This window comes from Trematomus bernacchii, unplaced genomic scaffold (genome assembly GCF_902827165.1).
Source record: "Trematomus bernacchii unplaced genomic scaffold, fTreBer1.1, whole genome shotgun sequence".
Taxonomy (NCBI): domain Eukaryota; kingdom Metazoa; phylum Chordata; class Actinopteri; order Perciformes; family Nototheniidae; genus Trematomus; species Trematomus bernacchii.
The window spans coordinates 1,918,915-1,933,770 of record NW_022987560.1 but is presented as its reverse complement, the minus strand read 5'-3'; the positions used below and the strand labels follow the sequence as shown (position 1 = coordinate 1,933,770).

At 40.6% G+C, this 14,856-nt stretch overlaps 1 pseudogene; it reads left to right on the top strand.

Moving 5' to 3' along the window:
• Positions 1 to 8,373, top strand: part of LOC117477331 — a 58,230-nt pseudogene extending 49,857 nt beyond the window's left edge.
• The last annotated feature ends 6,483 nt before the right edge of the window (positions 8,374 to 14,856 follow it).

Below are 14,856 nucleotides of genomic sequence, written 5' to 3'. Positions count from 1 at the left end.
GGAGCTAGATGGGACTTTTTGTCTATTCATGCCCTCAAGAGGCATTTTTTTTTCTTAATTTTTTCTTAATTTTTTTTTATTTTCCAACCTAGGAGAGGTTTTCCTACAAAGAATATGTCTGAGGAGTGTAGGGTTTGGGAATTATGGCAAGTTTAAAACATTTTTTGGGGAGAATGTTAGGCACTCCTGCACTCTATTTTGAGATCAAAGCACTCTAGACTTAACGAGCTGCTCCATCTACACTAATGGTAAAATCTGAAAAAGGCCTCTCTACCAAGCTCCAAACAAAGTTAGATATCTCAAGAAGTTTAAAAGATATCAACAAGAATTTCTGAGTCATTTCTGAATAGCTGAAGGTCTTGTGATCATTTTAAAGTTGGAATGAAGTGTCTAGCTGAAAGTATGTGGAAGGAGTAGCATTTGGCGCAAGGTGTAGGAAAAGAGTATTTGAAGGCATCTCTCATTGACTTCAATGTTAAAAAAAAGAGTTTAAAAAGCTGAATATTTCAAAAAGTATAAAATATTTTTAAAAAGTTGAAGGTTTCCCATCGATTCCTGAAAAGGCTGAATTGTTTAATATTTGAATGGTTTCTGTAGCTGAAGTTATGGAGAGCCAAAGTATTGGCTGAAATAAGAATAAAGATTTGAAGAACTATAGTGGAATGCTGTAAACAGCATTCACACTTATAAAGAATCGAAGAACTATAGTGGAATGCTGTGGCACAGCATTCACACTAATAAGGGGAAGAATAAAGAATCGAACAGCATTCACCCTTGTAAAGAATCGAAGAACTATAGTGTGAATGCTGTAAACAGCATTCACACTAATTAAGCAAAAATAATTCAACAAAATGCCTCTTGAGGGCATGAAGTGGCAAAGACTTTCAACATGTCTCCATTAAACCCCATTGTAATTTCAGGCTGATATTTCCTCACAGCAGCAGCCGCACACCTTTAGTTAAACTGCCAAAAAGGCCACATTATTAACCCGAAAGTACACAATAATTACACTTCAGATACTCAACTTCCTTGACATGCTTCACATTTTGAAATTTCACAGATATCTGTTACGGTTCTTCCACAAAACGTTCACATGTAAGAGGTTTATCTCTCATTCAGAACAATGGAAACCTTTGATCTCTAGAGACCTCGTTAGCTCAACTATAAACACCTGTGTAATGGAACACGATGATGTCATCACTCCAACTGACAGCAGTCAGTTCTAACTGTTCATTCATACTTTCACTCAGAAACCTCATTCCAACTTTAAAATGTTAGATATCTTTCTGACATTATTCGTGTAACACAACTTTTAAATCTGACTCTTACTTTTAGAGATATTAAACATTGTTCAGACCTTGGTAAAGAGGCCTTCTTCAGATTTTAACATTAACTAGAGTGCGTGATGTCACAGCTAGAGTGGAGCAAATCTTGAAATGTGCCTTCATATTTTCTTTTAAAACTGCCATAATTCCAAAACACACACTCTCTCTCACACACACACACACACACACACACACACACACACACACACACACACACACACACACACACACACACACACACACACACTCTCTCTATGTCTCTCTCGCACACACACACACAGACACACTCTCTCTCTCTCACAAACACACAGACACACACACTCTCTCTCTCTCACTCACACACACACAGTCTCTCTCTCTCTCACACACACACACACACTCTCTCTCTCACACACACACTCTCTCTCTCTCTCTCTCACACACACACACACACACACACACACACACACACACACACACACACTCTCTCACTCGCTCTCTCTCACACACACACACACACTCTCTCTCTCTCCCCTCTCTCTCACACACACACACACACAGACACAGACACACACTCTCTCTCTCACACACACACACACACAGACACACACTCTCTCTCACTCTCTCTCAGCCATCAACACATCTAAGCGTAGGGGTGTCATCAAATGCCGTTGCCATGATGACAGACCACTCGCCATGATGCACGATGTCGCTGTAAGTCCAATGGAAACGGTCCGATCGTCCCCCAAACTTCGCTTGTATATCACCGGTCCAGCCCTCAACAGCTCTACATCAATAATGGGGTTTCTTCAAATGCCGTTGCCATGGCAACACAATGCTCGCCATGAAACACGGTTTTCTCATAACTTCAGTGAAAATGTTCCAAACGGCCCAAAACTTCACAGGTTTGGTAACGATGCAACCATCAACGCATCTAAGCGTATTATGGGATGCCATCAAATGCCGACAGATCATTCACCATCAAGTTAGTTCAAAAGTTTGCAGTTCAAATATTCTGCTGCTTTTCCAAGCCTTTTTACTTTCTTTTCTTCTCTCATCACACATTCAAGCCCCCAGTGTTCATGTATCATTTCAATCTAAATTCTTCACTTTTTTCTTACACATTACATTTCAGCATAGCAGTTTAGCGTCAGCTTTTCAGCATAAAGCATTCCCACTAGCAATTTCTTCAGGAATTGCACTCTCTAGTTATTGATTGTTGTACAACGAAATAATAATTGATCAACTATATCCGTGTTCTCTGTTTCATTCTTTCCTGTTGTGAGTGCTAAATTGCCACAATACTCCTTACTGTAAATGATCTTAAAGACTTTAGATTCAAAGTTGTTGTTTTAATCACTCAATAAATCAATTAACACACACACCCCTCTCTCTTAAAGGGATAGCGATCTGACTCGGCATGACCCTAATATCATAACACTCGAAATTGCAATTCTTGACTTGGTATCGAAACAAATGTTGGTATCGTGACAACACTAGTTTGTGTGTGTGCTGAGCAGAGCACAAACACATCATGCGCCTTGGTGACCGGACATCTCTTTCATAAAACTAATAATAGGGGGAATAATCAGGCGGTTCAATGTGTGTAGAAGTGTGTGTGTGTGTGTGTGTGTGGTTAAAATGTAGCAGCCTGCGGTCGCTCTTTATCTGTTCTAGGGGTGTAACGGTTCACAAACATTTCGGTTCGGTACATACCTCGGTTTTTAGGTCACGGTTCGGTGCGTTTTCGCTACAGCAGAAAAAATGATCACAAAACATAAAATATTTTTTGGGGGTTTTTAATTATTATCAAACTGTGAATATTCATTACATTACATTACATGTTACTTGTTAGACGCTTTTATCCAAAGCGACTTACATACTCAATACTGTGGACAACCCCCACAAGAGGAATTTGGGGTGAAGTGTCTTGCCCAGGGACACAACGACATGCTGACTGCAGTGGGGTTTGAACCTGTGACCCCCTGATCCGAACATCAAAAAGCGTGACCACATCACCCCAATTCTGGCCTCACTACACTGGCTTCCAGTTCGGTTCAGAATTGATTTTAAAATCCTTTTATTTATTTTTAAAGCACTAAATGGGCTGGCTCCGGCCTATATAGCTGAACTCCTCCAGGTCTGCTGACCAGCTGCTGCTGGTAGTGCCCAAGACCAGGCTTAAAACCCGAGGGCACCGAGCCTTCGCAGCAGCTGGCCCTAGGCTCTGGAACACTCTGCCCCTCCATGTGAGGTCGGCCCAGACCCTAGGGGTTTTTAAATCTACACTAAAAACATACTTCTTCTCTCTGGCCTTCTAGTTAGAGCGGAGCACGACACCTGACTTTTCCTTGTGTTTTATTTTTATTTTTTATATATATCTGTTGTAATTTATTGTCTTTTATTGTGATTGTAGTAATGTACAGCACTTTGGCTCGACCAAAAATCGCTTTTAAATGTGCTTTATAAATAAAACTTGATTTGATTTGATTTGAACACCTACAGACAACCCACTACGCCACACGCCTCCCGTTTATTTTTTTTATTCACTCAAATAAATACAAAATATAATAAAATAAACATTAAGGTGCAGCATTTCGATGAACTGATATAATCTGAATTTGAACTGTACTGTACTCACCTAAGCAGCCAGCTTGACATTAGGCTTGTCATTGTATTTTCATGTTTTTTTTAAAGAAAAATTAACTTGTCCACATTGCTTGCCGAAAGGGCAGATCTGCTAGCACTAACAATGTCTCCTGCTGTGGAGAACACCCTCTCCCTAGGGACAGAGGTAGCAAATACAGCCAGGTAGCGCTTTGCTAACATGGCAACATAAGGATATTTGGCGTTTGTAATAGCTTTGACTCGGTCTGAACTTTTTGCGAGTGTTGAAGGCTTAAATGCTAGTGGGAGTTGGGTTTGCACTTCAGTCTTTTTTCTTTTGGTACCGGTGATATTCACGTTCAGGTGATGCCTTTTCAAATGAGTGTGCAAGTTTGATGTATTGCCAGCCGCGTAACCAATTTTAGTTGAACAATGCCGACAAACAGCTTTGGTTCGGTCCACCTGTCTTTGTCCGTCATCCTTGTACGTAACTGCGAAACCAAAATGTTCCCAAACCGGAGACTTCAATGATGCTGGAGGATTTTCGAGTTCAACTTTATCTGCGTTCGCCATTTCGACAGTTCCTCAAATTACTGACTAAATTTGAACGCGTCCCTGTGACCAGCTCTCATAGTATGCCTCTCGTCCAATGACATGACTTGGTCGCTCTATGACGCGTTGAACCCAATGTGAGCCAATTACACTGAAAGCTGAGACGCAGCACCTGAGATTACTTCCAAAAAGTTGTTCACGTTCTCACGTTTTTATGTTTAACGTTATATTCGTTCGGTACACTTCAGGACACACGTGTACCAAACTGAAGGGCCCATACCGAATTTACAATACCGTTACACCCCTAATCTGTTCTAATGAAGGTAAACACAGTGAAGTAAACAGTGAAAGGCACAGCTCTTTGCAGCTGGTGCTGCTCTTCTCAGATTCTGCTGAGTTACATGTTACTGCCTCCTGGTGCTGCAGAGATTTCATGAAGTGAAGGAAGTTTTCCTTCGATAAAACAGCTGTGAGAGTCACGGACATGAATTCATAGATCAAGGCAGACTGGTTCACAGACTCTCCTGTTTTGCCAATCCGGTGCTTAAACAAATAGCTCTACACCTCTGGCCGAAATGTCCCTAAAATGAAGTATGAGTTCGAAATATATCTCAAATAATGTATGCACTGCCATTTCCCCACATAAACATAACCGTCTGCAATGAAACGGTTGTGCGCTCCACTTCCTACTTGGCGCACCTGTAACTTTCTTGTGCGAGCAAGATACTTTCTCTCTTTTTTTTCTTTTCTTTGCCCTTTAGGGGCTTCATACAATACAAAAACAAATGCAAATATTTTATTTTAAAAAGTAAAGTCCTTTCGAGTCATCTGTCTCAAGCCTAAGTCAAGTCTCAAGTCATGAATACCAAGTCAAAGTCAAGTCGAGTCTTTTATCAATGTTAGTCAAACAAGTCTCAAGTCCAAAACTATGCGACTCAAGTCATGTGACTCGAGTCGCCCACCTCTGATATATACTGTGGTTAGGATGTTGCTGTATTACTGTATCAAATATAATACAAATATAATAAACACAAACAGTTAGTACAAGTACTATTTTGTAAACTGTATATTTATTAAGTATTAAAGGTGGGGTAGGTAATTTCGGAGAATATAACAAAAAGTGTATCTCGAGCCGGTTTCTCAAACTTACCTACCCCACCTTTAAATGAGTTTTTATTGTGTTAACTGTAAATGTATTCTTGCTTTTTAGATTTACTTTCTCTCTTTCTCTGTCTGTCTGTTTTAGAAACCGAAAAGAAGAGAGAGACGTCACAGCTGTCAGCAATGTGACAAATCCTTTACAGCATCTGGAACTTTAAAGCTCCACCTGCGTATTCACACTGGAGAAAAACCTTACAGCTGTGAAGAGTGTGGGACAACATTCACTAGATCACATCATCTCAAAAAACATCAACGTGTTCACACTGGAGAGAAACCGTACTGGTGTGAAGAGTGTGGGAAAACGTTCACTACATCAGGTGCTCTCAAAATACATCAACGTATTCACACAGGAGAAAAACCGTACAGCTGTGAAGAGTGTGGGCAAACGTTCACTTCATCAGGTGTTCTCAAAATACATCAACGTATTCATACTGGAGAAAAAACGTACTGGTGTGAAGAGTGTGGGCAAACGTTCACTACATCAGGTGCTCTCAAAATACATCAACGTATTCATACTGGAGAAAAACCGTACTGGTGTGAAGAGTGTGGGCAAACGTTCACTACATCAGGTGCTCTCAAAATACATCAACGTATTCACACAGGAGAAAAACCGTACAGCTGTGAAGAGTGTTGGCAAACGTTCACTTCATCAGGTGCTCTCAAAATACATCAACGTATTCATACTGGAGAAAAACCGTACAGCTGTGAAGAGTGTGGGACAACATTCACTAGATCACATCATCTAAAAACACATCAACGTATTCACACTGGAGAGAAACCGTACTGGTGTGAAGAGTGTGGGACAACATTCACTGCATCACATTCTCTTAAAACACATCAACGTATTCACACTGGAGAGAAACCGTACTGGTGTGAAGAGTGTGGGAAAACGTTCACTACATCAAGTGCTCTCAAAATACATCAACGTATTCACACAGGAGAAAAACCGTACAGCTGTGAAGAGTGTGGGCTAACGTTCACTTCATCAGGTGATCTCAAAATACATCAACGTATTCATACTGGAGAAAGACCGTACTGGTGTGAAGAGTGTGGGACAACATTCACTAGATCACATCATCTCAAAAGACATCAACGTATTCATACTGGAGAAAAAACCGTACAGCTGTGAAGAGTGTGGGACAACATTCACTAGATCACATAATCTCAAAACACATCAACGTATTCATACTGGAGAAAAACCGTACAGCTGTGAAGAGTGTGGGACAACATTCACTGCATCACATTCTCTTAAAACACATCAACGTATTCACACTGGAGAGAAACCGTACTGGTGTGAAGAGTGTGGGAAAACGTTCACTACATCAAGTGCTCTCAAAATACATCAACGTATTCACACAGGAGAAAAACCGTACAGCTGTGAAGAGTGTGGGCAAACGTTCACTTCATCAGGTGTTCTCAAAATACATCAACGTATTCATACTGGAGAAAAAACGTACTGGTGTGAAGAGTGTGGGCAAACGTTCACTACATCAGGTGCTCTCAAAATACATCAACGTATTCACACAGGAGAAAACCGTACTGGTGTGAAGAGTGTGGGCAAACGTTCACTTCATCAGGTGTTCTCAAAATACATCAACGTATTCATACTGGAGAAAAACCGTACTGGTGTGAAGAGTGTGGGAAAAATGTCACTACATCAGGTGCTCTCAAAACACATCAACGTATTCACACAGGAGAAAAACCGTACAGCTGTGAAGAGTGTGGGAAAACGTTCACTGAATCAGGTTCTCTCAAAATACATCAACGTATTCACACTGGAGAAAAACCGTACTGGTGTGAAGAGTGTGAGAGAACGTTTTAAAAGATCAAGTGAACTCAAAATACATCAACGTATTCACACTGGACAAAAGCCGTACAGCTGTGAAGAGTGTGGGAAAACGTTCACTACATCAGGTAATCTCAAAACGCATCACCGTATTCACACTGGAGAAAAACCGTACTGGTGTGAAGAGTGTGGGAAAACGTTCAATCAATCAGGTTCTCTCAAAGCACATCAACGTATTCACACTGGAGAAAAACCGTACAGCTGTGAAGAGTGTGGGAAAACGTTCACTACATCAGGTGCTCTCAAAATACATCAACGTATTCACACAGGAGAAAAACCGTACAGCTGTGAAGAGTGTGGGCAAACATTCACTGCATCAGATACTCTCAAAACGCATCAACGTATTCACACAGGAGAGAAACCGTACAGCTGTGAATAGTGTGGGAAAACGTTTTCTCAAAGTGTTTACCTTAAAGTCCATGAGCGAATCCACACTGCATAGTTTTGATCAACTATGATAGCCAAGCTAGCTGTTTCCTCCTCCTGATGTCCTGAGAGCTGTGTTGTTATACTCTTTCTGAATTGAAGTCTGACTAACAGTTTTTTATGTTCTAACCAACTTTCACACTATGCCAACACAAGTCCACAGAGATGCTGTTTCTCCAATTTAATTCATGTTTGTAACGGTTCCTGATCTATAAAGAATTGTTTCACTATGCTGTTTTTCAACTAACTTTCTAATAGTCCTTTTATAAAATATTATATTTCCTGGGTTAAACTGCTAGCCTTGTTAAGCTGCATTGAAAGAATTTAATTTCACTGTTCATTAATCTGCCAAGAAGTTTCTCGAATAATCTGTTTGGTTAATAAAATGTTGTGACTTTAAACTTCGATCGGGATGTTTTGATAGTTCCTGTTGAGTTAGCAGTCTGTTCTGGTCTTAAAGAAGAAACAATGATAAATGTATCTAGATGCCTCACTGCACTGGCTTCCAATTCGGTTCTGAATTGATTTTAAACTCCTTTTATTTGTTTTTAAAGCACTAAATGGGCTGGCTCCGGCCTATATAGCTCAACTCCTCCAGCGCTACACCCCAGCCAGAGCTTTAAGGTCTGCTGACCAGCTGCTGCTGATAGTGCCCAAGACCAGGCTCAAAACCAGAGGGCACCGAGCCTTCGCAGCAGCTGGCCCTAGGCTCTGGAACACTCTGCCCCCTCCATGTGAGGTCGGCCCAGACCCTAGGGGTTTTTAAATCTACTCTTAAAACACACTTCTTCTCCCTGGCCTTTTAGTTAGAGCGGAGCACGACTTCCTGACTTTTCCCTGTGTTTTTTATTTTTATTTTTATTTTATTTTTGTATTTATCTGTTGTAATTTATTGTCTTTTATTGTGATTGTAGTAATGTGTTTTTATGATTGTAGTATTTATTACATGTACAGCACTTTGGCCCGACCAAAAATCGCTTTTAAATGTGCTTTATAAATAAACTTTGATTTGATTTGATAGATTATATTTACGATGTTTTCAGTTTGATTCTGTTTTCTTGTTTAAATTATCCGACTGTACCAAAATAAAAAATGCCTTAGAAAAAGATGCACATTCCTGCATATTTTTTTGTGTTTTTCAGCACATTATAAACATGTAATGCCGCGTTTCCACTACAGCGCGCAGCCCGGTTTAAGAGGGCTGTGACGTCAGCGGCCCGTTTGTGGTTGCGTTTCCACTTGGCCTAGTACCGGCCGGCTGGTCCTAATTCTCAGTTTTTCTGGCCTCATAAAATCGTGGGGCCAGGGCCGAGAGAACCGGGCTGAGTTTGTGACGTCAACGCTCTCGGCTGCTGATTGGTCGGAGAGAATCGTCACAATCTGCGCGCGAGATAATCCATTTTTACAAACAGCATTTTTGTTAACAGAGGAGCTACAACAATGGCAAAGAAAAGCACACCATGGTCGGTCGAGGAAGTGACGACGTCCATTATATTGCAGATGATAAGGTCCAGCGGGTGCTCGACGGGACAACTCGCAATATCAAAGTCTTTCAGGAGGTCTCTACACAGACACTGGACTCTCCAACGGCGTTACTGGAGTCTGCATGGTACGTTTTTGCTAACGCTGTTATTTGCTTGAAAGCTTTGTGTCCCTGCTTTGTGTCCCTATCTGTTTTAAAGCTCACTTCTAACAAATAAGTCTATTTTATCCTTACATTTATGTTCGACAACCCCGATGGAGCCCCGAAGGCTAGCTAGGCAGATAACATTAGCGAGAGCTATTGTTTGCTAACACCATATGTGCCATTGTTTACGTTCAGTTTGTCTTTTCTATAGTTGTTGTTGCTATTTATAGTATTGTGCTGCAGTAGTTTGTGGAATTTACAAGTCATGTTTCTGTTCTAGATGATTACATTGGGACTAGCGAGGAGGAACAGTTCCGAACAACGTCCTCTGCATCAACAGCACAAACCGAGGAGGAGAGGATCTGGCCCTGCAGGAACGGCAACTGGCCCAGCAGAATCAATGCCATGTCTTATCTTATTGCTTGTTGATAAATAATTGCACCCACCAGCGATCGCACAGAAAGATGGCATCATCTAGGCGTCCCTCTGCAGTCAGAAATATCATAAACACCATCGTCCACAAAGCACTGTACAGGGGTTTATGGATTTAAGAGAATACTTATCACAGTGAAACCTTTATCATCTGTTGCAATTAAAGCAAATAAGAGAATAAATACTTGGTTAAATAATACATTTTAACTCTTTAGCAGGACAACTCTGCATACTGTTTGAAATTGAGTTTGCTAGCTTGAGGTCCTCCTCTAAAACATAACATTACATATTTTGTAATGGTATTAAGAATACATGATAAATACATGTAGAAAAATTACTCAATTGTAATACCCTCGTTGTGCTAGACTCAAACACATTGCTTATATATTTCAAAGAGAAGAGAACAAAAGAAAACACCTATACAAAGAGAGCGGTGCACAGCGCTTAATATTTACTTGCACTATATTTCTGTTGATCTGGGTTATTGTGTTGCACTGTTGGAGGAGCCTGTGACCTAAGATGTTCATTGTCATAACTACACTAGCTATGTTCGTATGACAAAATAAAAAACCTTGAACCTTGAGGCTGTGTCTTTCAGACAAACCATCATAATCATATTATTTTATGCTGTGGATACTTTAGCCTCCATCCATGTTAACAATTTTTTACACTTGCATTTATGAATATAGTTCTGTTGTGTTTTACACTTTTGTATTTATGTTTATAGTTTGCTTTGATATTTGCTTAATTTATTAGATTATTATTATGGGGGCAGTACTGGTGCTTGAAATTCAAATATTTACTAAATAGTCAATTCTGATAACATTTTTTTGGTTTAAATAATTTGACAAACACATGTATGTGAAAAAGAAAAGATGTATTTATGTTCAATACAATACAATGAATATTTAGGTATTACACGTAGGTTTTCCTCAGGCATCCTGAAGTTCTCCACCCACTGAGTGTGTGTGAAAGATGGAACAATCACATTCCACCACTCGGTAGCTCGGTCGGTAACTTCTGAAATACACAAACAAAAGCATACATATTTTAATACGTAAAAGTGGTAGCTACAATTAATTAAATACTTGAAATACTTTGGTCGTATAGGGAGCGTGAGCCTAAACACATTGCTAGTTAGCGAACGTTAGCTTACCAAGTAGCATCGTAGTTAGTAGTGATTCGAGTCGTCCTGTAGTCTCTGCGGCGTAGGAGGACTGCCCGAACTCTCGCGTCAGCTTCTTCTATACCTCGTCTTGCTATACGTCGCCTCTTTCGAAACAACTCTTGTCTATTTCTTGTGATAATAAACCACACAGCAAAAAACAAGCAAACGATCGCTTTCACATCTCCATTGTTGTGTTGCATTGAAGATGACGTCACGGCAGTTTTAAGCAGCGTCGCTCCGCCTACACTGTGTTACTATAGATACTGACCCGGTTCCTAAACTGTAATGGAAACGCGCCACAAAGTGAGCTGGTCCTAACGAGGCCGGGCGCGGCCAAAGGAGGCCGAGCGGGGCCGAGCGAGGCTGTGTAGTGGAAACGCGGCATAATTCCCTTGTTTGAATGACTAAAGACAGGAGGGAACTGTTTAAATAAATTGTCCACAGACTTAAATACAGGCCGGGCTTCAAGGGCACCTAGGAGAAAACAGCGTTGTTTTTTTTATAGTACAAGATCTGAGTACTTCAACTTTTACTCAAGTCCAAGATCTGAATACTTCTACTTTTACTAAAAAAAAAAAAAAAACATAGCTCCAAAACTCTAAACACATTTTCAGCTCTGCACCCACATTTCACTTCAACATGGCCCTTTCTGCAAACACTGCACACGGTTCTGTAAGTAAAACACGGGAATCTGAGGTAAAACACTGCCATTACTGTAAAACTGCAGCAACATTAACCGTTAAACTTAACACTTTTGCAAACTCTAGATGGTTTCAAAATCAGAATCCAGTTCATTGTAGAACAGTATGTTTTTAATTCGCTCAAGTGGTGCAACCATTCACACAGTAAGAAGAAGAATATATTATTAAAGGAGAAGTGTCATGCTTTTCCGGTTATTACCCGTCCCCTTGTGTGTTATGAAGGTTTTTATGCATGTGACGGTGTGCAAAACCCTCAAAGTACACCCTGTAGCGAGTAAAACTCTAACACAGAAAATACCTCCCCAAAACGCCTCGTTGGAGATACGTCACTGTCCATTTGATTCTTCCGGGTACGGCATGATGTCATGCGGTACCCGGAACAAAATGGACCAATCCGGAAGAGCTATGGCCACACCCAACGGCGCTGGCCGCACCCTCTGCCAGCCTAACATTTACTGTTGGAAGCTCTGGTTCAGCTCACAATCGATCCAGTCATGCCAATGCCAAGGACCTGTTTCCTGAAATGTGTGGAGAAATCTGAGCTGTTTGTCCTACCGACGGAAGAACCACGACGAAGTCAGTTTAACACTGTTCCTTCAGAGGTTCGAAGAACTTTACTGTGTGCGCGGCATTTCACAGACGAAAGCTTCCAAAACATTGCCCAGTTTGAGGCCGGATATGCACAGCATTTGAAACTGAAGGACGATGCTATTCCTAGTTTGTTTGGACCGTTTGGAGCAGGGGAAGATTTGGGTACACAACCTGTAAGTTTGCATTGTTATTTGTGTATTTATCAAACAAGGTATCTACCACGACTGTTTAAATGTGTAAACGTGTGTCGGACTGCTAAGCCATTGACACAGTGCTAACTGTGCTAACTAAGTTGCTAGCGTTTCCATATATCAACTCTAATATCAGCAGATGGCCTTACATACATGCATCTCATAGCAGGAGAATGTCTGCATTCACACACAAAATACTCATAGACAGTATACTCCGGGTGATTTACCGTACGGTCAGTCGCGAAACTTAAATACATTATAGCTGGCGTTCCTAGCGTGTATGCTACCGAGCTAAAAAACGGAGCTAGACATGAGTTTGCTTGGGAAAACATTGTTGTTATGCCAGCTACAATGAATGTAGCAGACTACCCGTATAAGATTGCAATTGTAAACATGTTCTTGATAGCCTAATATGAACCACTATCTGTTGTTCATAGTATAGTATAGTAGCCTATAGCATATTACACTGAACAACTAGCAAACGTAGGTTAGCATATTAGCTGGCAAGTTAACTGTGTTGATTAGATAGATAGATTAGATAGATACACACTCCTACCACAACTACTACTAACGAATCTAAAACAACTAAGTGTCTCTAATATTTTGTGATTTGCATTTGATTTCGTCCAGCCAGATCAGGAAACTCCTGGCGTATCTGGCGGACAACACACACACGGGATGACCCACTCTGATGCCTCGTCCTAAAAAGCCCCGGCAGCCGCTTACAAAGCTGCGATAGGCAAGATGCCGAAAACGCCTATAAGGGGAGGAATGGATGATATACAGTGTATATATGTATATTTACGCATGTTCATTTTGTACATTTCTAAAAATAAAGTTTGATGGAAATACTTAGGAGGCCTATCCTTTCTTCCCTGAATGATTTGCTCCTATAACATATCATTCATATATAGCAAACCATGATTTGATTTCTCATCAAACAGTAGTAGTTTATTACAGGTAAAAATAATTTACTCTTCTATAACAACAGTTGTAGGTACAGTTCGGTTAGTTAGCGTATAAAATATACGGCTGTACCGACGCCATTATAAGACTGTTGTTCCGCTGAGAGCGAGCCGAAAAAAGCACTGTTAGACATGGGCGGAGCCTCTCTGGTGGTTGACTAATCAGAACAGAGTGGCCGAGCTGACCAATCGGAGCACACTAGGCTCACAGGGAGGGGGGGGCAAGAGCTCCAACGAGTCGTTTAGTGGAGAGAGTGAATACTGCTGAATACACATACTTTACAGAGATGCTGTATGCGAAACCAATGTGAGTTTGGAAAATTGCACAGTATAAATCTATTTTAGTATACCTCAACAATGGAATTATGATCAGTGGAAATGGCCATGACACCTCTCCTTTAAGAAATATAACAGAATACAACATGTTGACAAGAAATAATTAAGCAAAAAAAGGAACAATTATGTAGAATCTCTCTGTGTTGTAAAGTGGAAGAGCTGTGTAGTTTTACAAAGTGGAGGTATTGTGCAGAAATATGCCAAATTGACATAAAAGGGTCCCGTTGCTCATCATCTAAGAAAATGAAATGTGCGTTTGATGAAAGCAGAAGTGTTTCTCGGTGCAGGACACAGCCCCCAGACTCAATAATTCATGTTTACAGAGTTGTTAGTCCGACGATGAGTCACGCTGTTAATCTGAGAGCTTCACTTTCCTCTGATCGCTGAGGAGACGCACTTTTTATTCATCTGATCAATGTGAGGGGATGTTAACCTAACAGATAAACAGCAAGGCAACATGGAGTTCTGCAGGATGAAGTATTCCTGTGTTGGTCCCTGAAGGCAACATCTCCCTGGTCCATGGGATTTTGGATTATTGCAGAAAATAATCTCTGTAAAAAATAGATACTTATAGTTCAGCAGGATCCTAATATGAACTACTTTATGATATCTGAAGTAAAAAGCTAATGTTGAGCTATAAAGGAACTACAGCCCGATCACATGACTTCACGTCACCACTGCTAAGCTAAAGGCGGCTGTTGGAGCTATATATCTCTTTATATTATTTAACAGTTTAACATTTATTTTCTTGCTGTTTATTGTAAATGTATTCTTAGTTAGCGTCAAAGTAGTTTATATGCTTTTATTTTGAAGGCATGTTTGGGCACTGTGATTAGAGCACCTGGTGTAATTGTATATATTGGAGACAGGTGGGTGGTGGGAGCCAGAGCACTAGTAGGCAAACGTTTTTTTACCAGGGTGTTTCAAGCCACACAAAGGAAAGCCATAG